This window comes from Elephantulus edwardii, unplaced genomic scaffold, assembly GCF_000299155.1.
Source record: "Elephantulus edwardii isolate Elephantulus edwardi_28Jun2011 unplaced genomic scaffold, EleEdw1.0 scaffold00375, whole genome shotgun sequence".
Lineage (NCBI taxonomy): Eukaryota > Metazoa > Chordata > Mammalia > Macroscelidea > Macroscelididae > Elephantulus > Elephantulus edwardii.
In genome coordinates, this window is record NW_006400125.1 from 204089 (window position 1) to 216353 (window position 12265).

At 40.4% G+C, this 12265-nt stretch overlaps 1 pseudogene; it reads left to right on the top strand.

The window, feature by feature from the left end:
* Window positions 1–2469: 2469 nt before the first annotated feature.
* Window positions 2470–5920, top strand: LOC102871887 (annotated as a pseudogene).
* The last annotated feature ends 6345 nt before the right edge of the window (window positions 5921–12265 follow it).

The following is a 12265-nucleotide window of genomic DNA, read 5'->3' on the forward strand; positions in this document are numbered from 1 at the left end:
GAAGCCAGAATGTTCCTTGGAGTCAAGGATTCTGAAGCTTCGTCTGACACACTTTGGGCACGTTGCAAGGAGGGACGGGTCCTTGGAGAGGGACATCATGTTTGGGAGAGTGGAGGGACAGCACAGGAGAGGAAGACCCTTGATGAGATGGATAGATTCTGTGAGTGGAGTGGTGGGAATGAGTGCGTTTGAGATGGCGAGGTTGGCACGGGATAGAACGGCGTTTCGGGCTCTTGTACATAGCCCCTATGAGTCGCCAGCAACTCGATGGCACATAGCCACAACATTGTAGGGAATTCTACAATTTTCTATTAGACCAGAAAACTGGTCTATTTTTCAGTCTTATTTCACATTTTCTTCCACTCTATCAATCAGATCCAAAGGAGGAAAAGCCAAATAAACTGCTTGACCATAACCAAACACTCTGATAAATGAGGGACTCATTCTGGGATCTCAAGATCATAGTTCTGAGAGACATCACGACCAATAGGTAACATTATCCCCAAAGACAATGTTCTCTATCCCACGTTGATGAACAGTGACTGAGTTCATAAGGAGCGCTGGTGATGTAGCCTTTACTGTGTCATCCTACTAATGAAAAGGCTAATCAGCTCTAGTGACCCAAATCTACCAAATCCTCTGGGGGGAAAGATGGCCATGCTTCTCTCACTGAAATCTACCACCTTGGAAACACTACAGAGTGTTACTTTGAATCAGAAGCTATGAATGTGACTTTGACTTTGACTAGGGTCTCAAAAGTTTGCAAGTTTGTATCTAAATGGCAACTATTGGTCTTTCCATATGCAGCACAAAGAAGAAGAAAATCAAAGATGTACTGAAAGGATTAGTCCAAAGGGCTAGTGACTCATGCATGCTCCTAACTTTAGGAGTAGACTGATTTTTAGACTACTTCACATTTTGATGAGTTTAATTCAGTATGCACAAATTATCTTCACAGACATCAGGTTGACTCTGTGAGAAACTGACCTCAGTGGCCTTATCTCAAAGAACTTCACAGGTGGGAGAGAGAATTGCTGAAGTGACAATTGCTTGTAAGGGGACAATTTGGTTCATCTCTGTCCTTCTATCATTTAATCATTTTTATCCTTTTTCTTCTATGTCTGTTTTTATTTCCTAAGCAGGAAAATTGATTCACAGACTTCATGGATCTTAGTTCATGGTGAAGAATTTCTAGACTCACTTGCAGGTTTTGATTCCCCCCCCCAAATAAAGTCTGATCAGAACATCTGGAGGATAAAATATTAACAAAAACAATAACAATTTTATATCGTTCTGTTGGTAGTGACTTAGAGCTACTATGCAGGACACAGTAGAACCCTTGTAGGATTTCCAAGGCCAGAGATGTTTATATCAAATCATTTCAGAAGCTGGATTGTATGATAAAGACTCTTTCACCAGGGCCTGAGAAAGACCCCTCAACCACCTATATTATACAACTAACTCAACCTTGCCTTCTAACAGTGAGAGAGGAATTAAAAGTCTTGATGCGGATGATCAAAGACTACAGCCTTCAACATCAGGAAAACAAAAATCCTTAACACGGGGTCAATAGGAAACATGATAGATAGGGGAAAGATTGAAACTGACAACAATTTCATCTTACTTGGATCTACAGTAAAGACCCTTGGTACCAGCAGTCAAGAAATCAAGATAACAGCACAATGAGAAATTCTGCTGCCAAGAACCTCTCCAAAGTGCTAAAGAGTTAGTGTGAAGACTAAGGTGCATCTGATCCAGGTCATGGTCTTTCTAATTAACTGAAATACATCTGAAAGTGGGGCAATGAATAAGGTTGATAAAAGAAGAACAGATGTCTTTGACTTGCAATATTAGAGAAGAGTACTGAATATCTCACAGACGGCCAAAAGAACAAACACACCTTGGAGAAAGTGCAATCCAGTCTGCCTTGGAGGAAAGGATGGCGAAACTTAATTTCATATGCTTTGTTCATGTTGTTAGAAGAGACCAGTCTTTGGAACAAGACTTTGTTTTAAAGTTGGAGGGTCAGAAAAAGGATAGCCCTCAATCAGTGGTTTGACCTAGTGACTGTAACGCGGGGCTTAAGTGTATCAGAGATAGTGAAGACAGTATAGAATAGCGTAGGGTGCAAATGCTTACTTCATAGGCTCACTGTGAGTTGTAGTGGTCTCAGCTGCACCTAAGAACAACAAAAGCATATTTTAGAAGAAGCAGATTTGTACTTTCTCTCCTTGCAGAAGGACTGGTGAACCTGAATCACCCACCTTTCTATTGGCAGCCACAACTAGTTATGGCATAACTACCAGGACTCCTCCTGGAGGAAAAGCAGACCTTAATTCTGTCACACGTAGATGTTTAATGCTTTAATGTGTCTCTAAAAATTACTTTAAGTGGCATTGTATAAATTTTAATATGTTGTGGTTTTCATTTTCACTCTAAAACATTTCATTAAAATAATTATTTTCCCTTCACACCACACACAACCAGTCCCCAAAATGGCACAGAAATGGTATCAAGAAACCAAGATCGCAACGATCTGAGTCTCTTAAGGGGGTAGACCCCAAATTCCTGAGGAACATGCCCTTTGCCAAGAAGCACAACAAGAAGGGCCTGAAGAAGATGCAGGCCAACAATGCCAAGGCCATGGAAATACGTGCTGAGGCTGTAAAGGCTCTTGTCAAGCCCAAAGAGGTCAAGCCCAGGATCCCAAGGGGAGTCAACCGCAAGCTCAGCCGACTCGCCTACATCGCCCATCCCAGGCTTGGGAAGCGTGCTCGGGCCCGCATTGCCAAGGGGCTCAGGCTTAACCAGCCAAAATCCAATGCCAAGGCTGACAGTAAGGCCGAAGCTCCAGCAAAGTCCTCAACCCAGGCTCCTGCTCCAAGCCTAAAGGTGCCCAGGCCCCTGCAAAGGTTCCATAATTGAGCTCTCCATCTGAGGACAGAAGGACGGGTGTGACCCCCTGGGCTGCTGCCATCTACATGGGGCTGGTGTCCTCCTGTGTTATTTGTACAAATAAATCCTAAGGCAGGAAAAAAAATATATACATATAATTTTTTTTTAACAGACCGTTGTCCTCCAGTTGATTCTAACTCACAGTAACCTTCAGTAGGGTTTCCAGACCCTGAGACAGTCTGTAAGTCTTCACGGGATGAGACTGCCTATCTTTCTCCCAAGGAGCAGTTGGTAGATTCAAACAACTGACCTTTTAACTAGAAGCCCAACACTTAACACACTACTCTATCAATGCTCCTTATTTAGCTTCCAAGTATCTCAAGACTTCAATGAAAATTTACAGATATTTTGGATTTCCCTTCATTCATTGTTGCTCTTTTTTCCTGCCCACCCATCCCCTCCAGTTCATTCTTCTCTTTGAAAAGTAAAAGAAAAATTCTTTCTTGGTTATACAATCCGTCCCCCTAAGTCCACTTCACTATGTAGCCTTCGTTCTGGACTCCTGTCATGACAATAATACCTAATCATATATCCCTTTTAATCAGTTCTCTCCCTCATCTGTTTCAACGCAGTATACATAATTTATCCCATCTTTCTCAGTCTCCACCCAACCCCTATGTCAGTCCCGTTTTACAACACTGGCACGATGCAGTATTTGTCCTTTTATGACTGAGATATTTCACTCATCATAATTTGTTGTTTCTTAATTACATCATGTTGTTGTTGTTGTTGTTATGTGCCGTCGAGTCGCTTGCGACTCATAGCAACCATCATAGTCAGAGAAAAAAAAATACCGTATGTACTTTAAGTGTATATTGTTGTTATTGTTAGGTATTTTCAAGTAGAGTATGACTCATACTGACCCTATGAACAGTAGATCTGAACACAGTCCTATCCTGCCCCAATTTCACAATCTCTGGCCCACATGAGCGCATTGCTGCAGTCACTAAGTCAATCCACTTTTTAAGTATCTTCCTCTCCTTCGCTGTCGCTCCACCCTTCCAAGTGTGATGACCTTCTCCAAGGCATCATTTCTCCTAGCAACATGCCAAAGTATATGAGAAGTAGCTTTACGATCTCTGTCTTCAAGGAGCACTCCCCCTTCACCTTCTCTAAGACTATCTGTTTGGGGTTTTGGCCATCCCTGAGACATGCTATACTCTCCTCCACTGCCACAACTCAAAGGCATCAATTTTTCTTCTGTTCTCTTTATTCATTGTCCAAATCTCAGACACAGAGTAAATGACTGAATCAACCACTTTTCAGGGCATAGCTTGATTATATTGGTACCATCAACAGACTGGCTATGGAGTTATGAAGATCAAACTTAAATCATAGTCAACGGCATCAGTAATTATGCATCCTTGAGAAAGTCTTCTACTATCTTTAGGGCTCAATTCTATCTTTGTTCAATTGTTGACAAGATTTTTTTTAGGATCCAGACAAAGGAATTCTAAAATTGTGTCCCATAGATAAAACATATCTAAGCACATGTTTGTTTGTTTTTAAATATCTGGAATACTGAAAACATTAGATATTTGAAATTTTGGGAAGCATATGAACTCATTAAGCCACAGAGTTTCTGCCCACAGGGAGTTTAAGTCAAGTGAACACTTGTCTCTATGACAGTAACAAGATAATGTCTTTTTAGAAACAGCAGTAACAACAAAAACGCATCTGCTTTGAAGCTGAGAATTTTAAACTGCAGCAATTAGCTGTTTGCATTTTAAAAAGCCAAAGAAAGCCGATGCAATTACAGGTTTTTCTCCATTACCCATTCTTCAGTTAGTGCAACAGTTCCTGTACCCAATTTTGTACTCGTTTTAAAAGGGCATTATTTGTATCTCAGTTTGTCAACCTGCAAGTCTCTCACCTGGGATCCTAGAGCTCAGCACTGTGTCCTGTTGGTTGCAGTTTTGTTCTGTCCAGTGTGTTCTGATTCATGCAGCCTCATGTGCGCAGGGGAGGTTAGGCTGTTTCCTAGGTTTTTAAGGCTGAGACCTTTCAGAAGCACAATGCCCGTTTTCCTGCCTTCTAACTTCTTGTTTAGTATCTGAGCTCTTACTAATGGTACCTTGCAAAGATTTGTCCTCCCTGTGGCACACACCAAGAAACACTAGTTAACTGGAACATTTTACAGTACCTGCCCAAAGGTGTCTTTCCTCTGTTTTAGAATATGTTCGCACACAATGTATCTGAATCTCCAGAAAACCTTAGGAAATGTTATGTTTTAAAATAGAGGGACATTTCAAGCTGGGCAAAGCTTAGAGTGAAGACCCAGCGCACTCTGAAACATTAGGAGGCAAAGATCTTAAAACTCCATATCACACTTAACCAGCATCATCGGCATCTCTGGAAACAAGGTGTGCAATCATCTCTTCTACACGTGTGAGATGAGGGCAGAGTTCATCACTCTCTATGTGCTTGGTCACCACAGTGTAGCCTTCAGAGTGGAAAATAACTGACTGCCGGGGAAAGCGATTTTTGGACACCTACTGAGATTGAGATGGAAGTTAGCAAAACTCTCCAAATAAAGTGGTTTAGATCACCCAAGGCTCAGTAAAAGCTTCAGTTAGCAAGGGAGGACAACTTTTGTGCATTTTTTTCTACAAAGCTATTTGGATATGTAAATATTCAATATTTTTGAATTTTTGACTCAAAACAGTGGTTGCTTCGGAAAGGCTACTGCTTTAGACGGTCTCAACATTATTTCCATATTCTACGGAAGCGGTGCATTTGGTTATCCAGCAGATGGAGGGCGCTGTGTGAGTAGACTTTAATCAGACCACTTTTCAATCTGCAGCTCATTCAGAAGGTTCCCATGGACACGTGTTTGCTGGCCCAGCGTCTCCACAGAGTGCCAGCTCATCGGCATGGGCAGCAGATCATGCCCCAGTTACCACGGCCCACAAATGCCAAACAGACTCTGAGTGTTCGCTCACCGAAATCCACGCGGGAGAAGTGAGAATTCCATCATAAGTTAGGCAGGATTGTAAGTTAAAATATTTTTGTAGGCCTTCGTGCTTATGTAAGCCATACAGGCCTGGACTCACAGCCAAAGTATGCCACATTGCCTGTTACTGCTCCCAGAAACAGCAGAGATGGAGCTTTGGAACTATGACCAACAAACAAATTCTGTTTTGTTGTTATTTCTATTACCAGCTGCATCTGTGTTGCCTCTCATGCACCGAGTTGTTTGTGGAGTAGAATCGTTCCATTCAATTTTCTTGATGATAATATTAATGGAAGGGTGCTGGGAGAGCAATAGTTACATGTTGGACTGAAAATGAAGAGATTTGTGTATTGAATCCCCCAGTAGCTCCACAAGACATAAAAGAGGCACAGGATAAAGTCTGTTTCTATGAAGACTTACAACCATGGAAGCCTTATGAGACGGTTCTACTCTACAGTGTTGCCATGAGTCTAGAGTGACTCCATGGTGGTGGTGGTGGTGGTGGTGGTGGTTGTTAGGTGCTATCAAGTCAATGATGACTGAGTGAACTTTTGAACCACAGATCTGAACCTTACTCTTTCCTGTACCATTCCCATCATCTCTGATAATAGCCCGTTGTTACAGACACTAGACCCATCAATTTTGTTGGATGTCTTCCTCCTTTTCACAGACCCTCCGCCTTTCCAAGCATGATGTCTTTTTCCAAGGACTGACCCCTCCAAACAACATGATCAACGTATGTGAGATGAAGTTTCCCTCTCTTTTCCTCTAAGGACCTGCTGGTGCTTCCCTGAAGTACGAACTGCTCTTTTATCTGTTCCTGGGATGTTCAATCCTCTTCTCCAACACCCCCATCCAAAGGTGTTCATTCTTCTTCTCCCTTTCTCAGTCAGGGGGCAGCTTCCAGATGCACGGGGGAACAAGTGAAAATATCACTACTTGGATCAAGCTAACCTTAGCCTTTTGGGTTTGTTTTTTTTTTATTGTTTGCTTACAAAGTTTGTATACATTGTGTTTGACATTATTCTTCATTCACATTGTGTTTCATACCATCATTCTTGGGCACTACATTTTATAAAGCTAATTACCACTGGCCTATGCCCGTCATTATCCTGTCTTTTCAGGTCCCCGCTGAATCCTTCCCATTTTCTTTACCCCCTCTCTCCACCCAACAAATTGTGTAACCTTTTTATTTTGTCCTTACCTATCCTCATCCCTCTGCTCCCACCGCTTTCCCCCTGGGTCCCCATACATGTTTTCCTAGTTATCCTTCTCTTTTTATAATAATTACCCTTATTCTTTAAATTGGCATCCCTGCTCTTCAGCACTTTGGAGATGTCCTTGTCAGTGTAGTGCCCCAATTCAACATAGGATTTTTGTATTTGGGATTATTTTTTATTTTTTATTTTATTAGTTTTAATGAACATTTACAGAGATTTTTGGGTTTTCATTCATTCATTGTTGCACTGTTTTCTCTACCCTCCTCCCCAGTTCGTTCTTCTTGCCCTCCCCCAGAATATCTGTTTTAATTGTTCAATTGCCACAGTGCTTGTCAAAGCCAGTTCTGATTAATCTCCTTTGTCAGTGTGTCCTTTGTCCTCCCTGAGAGAGACTTCACCCTGATTCATAAGGAAAAGGGGATGGCGTATTCTCTTTGCTACTTCCTGCTGAAAAGGGACACTGTGGGTTTCAGGGTGAAGGTCTTCTCTCACTACTCTAAAGGGCCCCTTTGGCAGTAGGAAACACATAAGGGTTTTTTTTTAAATTCTTTCTTTTTTCTTCTTTAAATTTGAGTGAAGGCTTACAAATCATATTAGTTTTTCATATATCTATAGACATTTTGTTTTATAATGTTAATTATTATTAATTACAATGTCTAATTAATCTTCATTGTGGATTGCCTTTTTCTTCACTCAACTTATCAATTTATTAAATTTTCTTTCCAATTCCCTCCCTTCCAATCTCTGTTAATTGCCAAGGCTAATTGTATCTGTATGCAAACCTTTCCTTAGTTTCTTATAATAATGGCTTTATGCCATATTTATTTTGTTACTGACATATGTCAGTCAGTAGAATTTTGATTTCTTGACCACTGATACCAAGAGTATTGATTGTAGATTCCAGTAAGGTAAATCCTTTGTCAGTTTCAGTCTTTACTCCATGATACTGCCTATCGACCCAGTGGTGAAGCATTTTGGTTTCTTGATATTGAAATGTAATCCATATTGAAGACTGTAGTCTTTGGTCTTCTGCAACTTGTTCTGTACTTTCAGAATACAATATTGAGTCATCTCAGAACACGATTCTTTTTTTAAAATTATTTTCATTTTATACTGGCTTAATTATAAAGTTTGTGTTCATTCTTTTTCACACCAGATCTTTCCCATTTCCCTTACCCACCCCACCCTCTACTCATCAAATTGTGGGACCCTCTGATTATTCCCCTGCCTATCCTCACCCCGCTACTCCCACCCTCCCCCTCTTGGATCCTCATACACATTTTACTAGTCATGGTTCTATTTTTACAATAATGGTCTTATACAGTATTTGTCCTTATAAAACTGAGTTAATTAACTTAGGACAATGCTCTCCAGTCACTCCCAAGTGAGGCAGTGATTTTCAAAATCATTGTTCCTGCATGCTATGTAGTATTCAATCATGTGAATATTCCATAATTTCTTAAACCATTTGATTGTGGTTGACGTTTATGTTCTTGCAATGGTGAATAACAGTGCTATGAACATTGGTGTACAAATCTCCGTTTATGCCTCAGTTGTCATTTTCTTGGGGCTTAGTTATTCCAAGCAGTGGAATAGCTAGGTCATATGAAATGTCTATTCAGCATTTTTGAAGAAGCGCCAAACTGCCTTCCAGAATGGTTGTATTATATTTCAGTCCAACCAACAGTGTAATAGGGTTCCTATATCTCCATGTCCTCTCCAACACTGATTACTTGCTGTCCTGTTAAACCTTGCCACTGCTACTGGGGTGAGCGATTTTGATTTGCATCAATGTTCAGCATTTTTTTTCCCATGTGTCTGTTGGTCATCTGAATATCTTCCTCTGTGAAAAGTCTTTCTATTTATTTTGCTCATCTTATAATTGTGTTCTTAGTGTTTTTAACGTGGAGACCCTGTAGGATTCTGTAAACTTTTGATATTTCAGACCCTTGTCTGAAATGGATAACATAGATTCTTAATGAGTCTTCCTCATTTTCATCTTTTATTTTCATAAAGTCAACCTTCTCTAATGATGTCCTGCACATACAGATTGAATAAGTATGGAGAAAACATTCAAACCTGGCACATGCATTTCCTGATTTTCAAACCATGCTGTGTTTTCTTGTTCTGTTTAAGTGACTGCTTCTTGGTCTATGTTTAGGTTTGGGAAGTGCACAATAAAGCATGCTGGGATTCCAAACTTCTCAGCAGTCAGACTCAACAGTATTGGGTTTAATCTTATTGAAAGTGGATCATCAAGTTTTTCCATTTGTACTATTACTGGGTGAGTTTGAACCTCCAACTTTGGGTTAGAAGATCCAAACATTCTACCGCTGAGGGACCTCAAAAGCAACTTAACCTGTTTTAATTTTTAATGAACTCATAATATAGTGATTAAAAACAACAGGAAGGCACTCACTCCTTAGAAAAATCAACCATATAAAGTCCAAAGAGCCACATTTATCCAAGGAGAAAGCCCAGAAGGCAGGACATAGTAGGTTAGAAGAATTAATGGAAATGAGAATTACAGGGAGAAAGTGGAAGGTATGTGATTACATTTTGAGTATGTTCATGTTATAAGTCAAGGATGTATCCTGTCTTTAAATTATATCAACCTATGTGTGGAGCAGATCATGAGGGCGTCATTATGAGGAGGAACGTGGCATCAGGGTTGGAGGAAAGCTCATCAACCACTTGCTTTATGTAGATGATGAAACCTCGCTCACGAAACCTGAAGAGAACCTGAAGTCTTACTGCAGAAAGTCAAAGACTGTAGTAGTAGTATACATTGAAACTCAACACCAAGAAGACAAAGATTCTCCGCACAGGGCCAATTGACAGCACCATCACAGATGAAGAAGAGATTGAGATTGTTAACAATTTCAGGTTGCTTGTCTCCACAATCAATACTCTTGGCATCAGCAGTCAAGAAATCACAAGATTAATTACAATAGGAAAATCTGCTGTCAGGGAAATCTCTAGAGTACTGAAAGCAATAATATCAGTTTAGAGACTAAGCTGCGTCTGATTCATGCCATGGACTTTGTAATTACTTGCTATGTTTCAGAGAGCTCAACAGTGACTAGCATGACAGAAAAGATTAAATGCCTTTGAGTTGTGGTTCTGGAGAAGAGTACTAAATATATTATGAACTGCCAAAAGAACAAACATATTTATCCTAGAGAGGGTGAAACCAAGTTGCTCCTTGGAGATAAATATTTTGAAGCTCTGTCTGACATACTTTTGGCATGTTGCCAAGAGGGACCAGTTCTTGGAGAAGGACATGATGCTTGGAAGGGTGGAGGGACAGTACAAGAGAGAAAGACTCTGTCTGGATTGACACAGTAACTGGGAAAATGGGGGTATGTGTTTCAGAGACTGTGAGATTGGCTCAGAATAGCGAAGAGTTCAGAGCGATTATGTATAGGATCACTATGAGTTGCAAATGACTTGAAGGTACATAACATCAATGTTCTAAAGCAAAAGTAGTATGAATTGTTTAATGGAAGAGAACTCTTTTTAAATGTCATGAAAATAATATTTAAAAAAGATTCAGTAGAACTACTCCGTAAAGTTTTCAAAGCTATTATCTTTTTTCTTTTTTTTTTTTTTTTTTGGAAAGGAGCCTAAGATAATCTTGCTCAGTTCATGGGACGGGTACTTCTCAGTGAGAGAAGGTACCTCTTCTAGTCTGTAGACTGAAGGCTAGGAACGGCCTAGAACACAGACTCTGGGAAGAAGGTGCTGAGAACTTCAGGCCTTTGTAGCACCATAGCATGGGCATGGTCTGAGGTAGAGATGGGTCTTCGTAGAGTAGTGGTAGGTATGAGGAGAGGGAAGGTAGGAAGATGGAGAGGAACATTGCTCACCACCTGGTGAGTAGTAAGAGATGGTCATCAAATGGTGAGACTGGAACTTTTTGGATGTGTAGATATTAGGGCTACTGCCATAGCCCCTCCTGGGTTCTTCACACTCGAAATTAAAAATCTCAAGAATAGATTTGAAGCATCGAATACTACTGACTGAAGTACAGACAAGTTTTGGGATGACATATTTTGTGAAGAAAACAAGAGGTCTAGGGAGAAAGAAAACTCAGAAAGAATGTCAGAAGACTATCTGTAAATTGTAAGAGAATGTGTTGTTGTTATTATGTGCCATCAAGTTGCCTGCTACTCAGAGAAACTCTGTAACACAGTAGTTCTGAACCCTGCCATGTCCTGAGCCCATCTCATTAATTCCAACCAAAGCCAACCAACATTGCTCTAGTCATTTTGTCAATCCATCTCATCCAGGGTTTTCCACTCTTGCACTGTCCCTCCACCCTTCCAAGCATGATGTCCTTCTCCAAGGACTGATTTCTCCTGGCCACGTGTCCAAAGAATGTGAGACAGAGCTTCAAAATCCTAGCCTCCAAGGAGAGACAATGGTTTTACCCTCTCCAAAACAGACCTGTTTTCTTGGCAGTCCATGGTATGTTTAAGACTCTTCTCCAGCACCACAACTCAAAGGCATCAATTCTTCCTCTGTCATACTTAGTCATTGTCCAGATCTCTGATGCACAGCAAGTAATTGCAAAGACCATGGCTTCAATCAGGCACACCTTAGTTTCTAGACTGGCACTGTTGCTTTTGTGCTCCGGAGAGATTCCTGACAGGAGATTTTCCCAATGCCATCCTTTGGTTTGATTTCTTGACTGCTAGTGTTAAAAGTGTTGATTATGGAGCCGAGCAAGCTGTAATTGTTAAAAACCTCAATCTCTTCTCCATCTGCATTCAATTGACCTCGTGGTAAGAATCTTTGTAGAGAAGTCAAAACAGAGAGAAAAAGTGCTGAATGAAAACATGAAATGAAGACTTCAAAGGGCAGCTGGAAAAAGACAATGAAAAATATGGTGAAATGTGCACAAAGAACTGGAGTTTGATATTAAAAATGTAAGAAGGCATCCCATACATAGCAATCGGAAAGAACTTAAGAACATATTTAAGACTCAAGTTATAGCACTGAAAGATTCTATGGACAAACTCTTGGATGATGCAGGAAACATCAGAACAAGATACAAAGGATACACAGAACTATCAAAATGAATTAGACAATACTAGATAGAACATGTCAGAAAGTAGCATATGATCAAGAACCA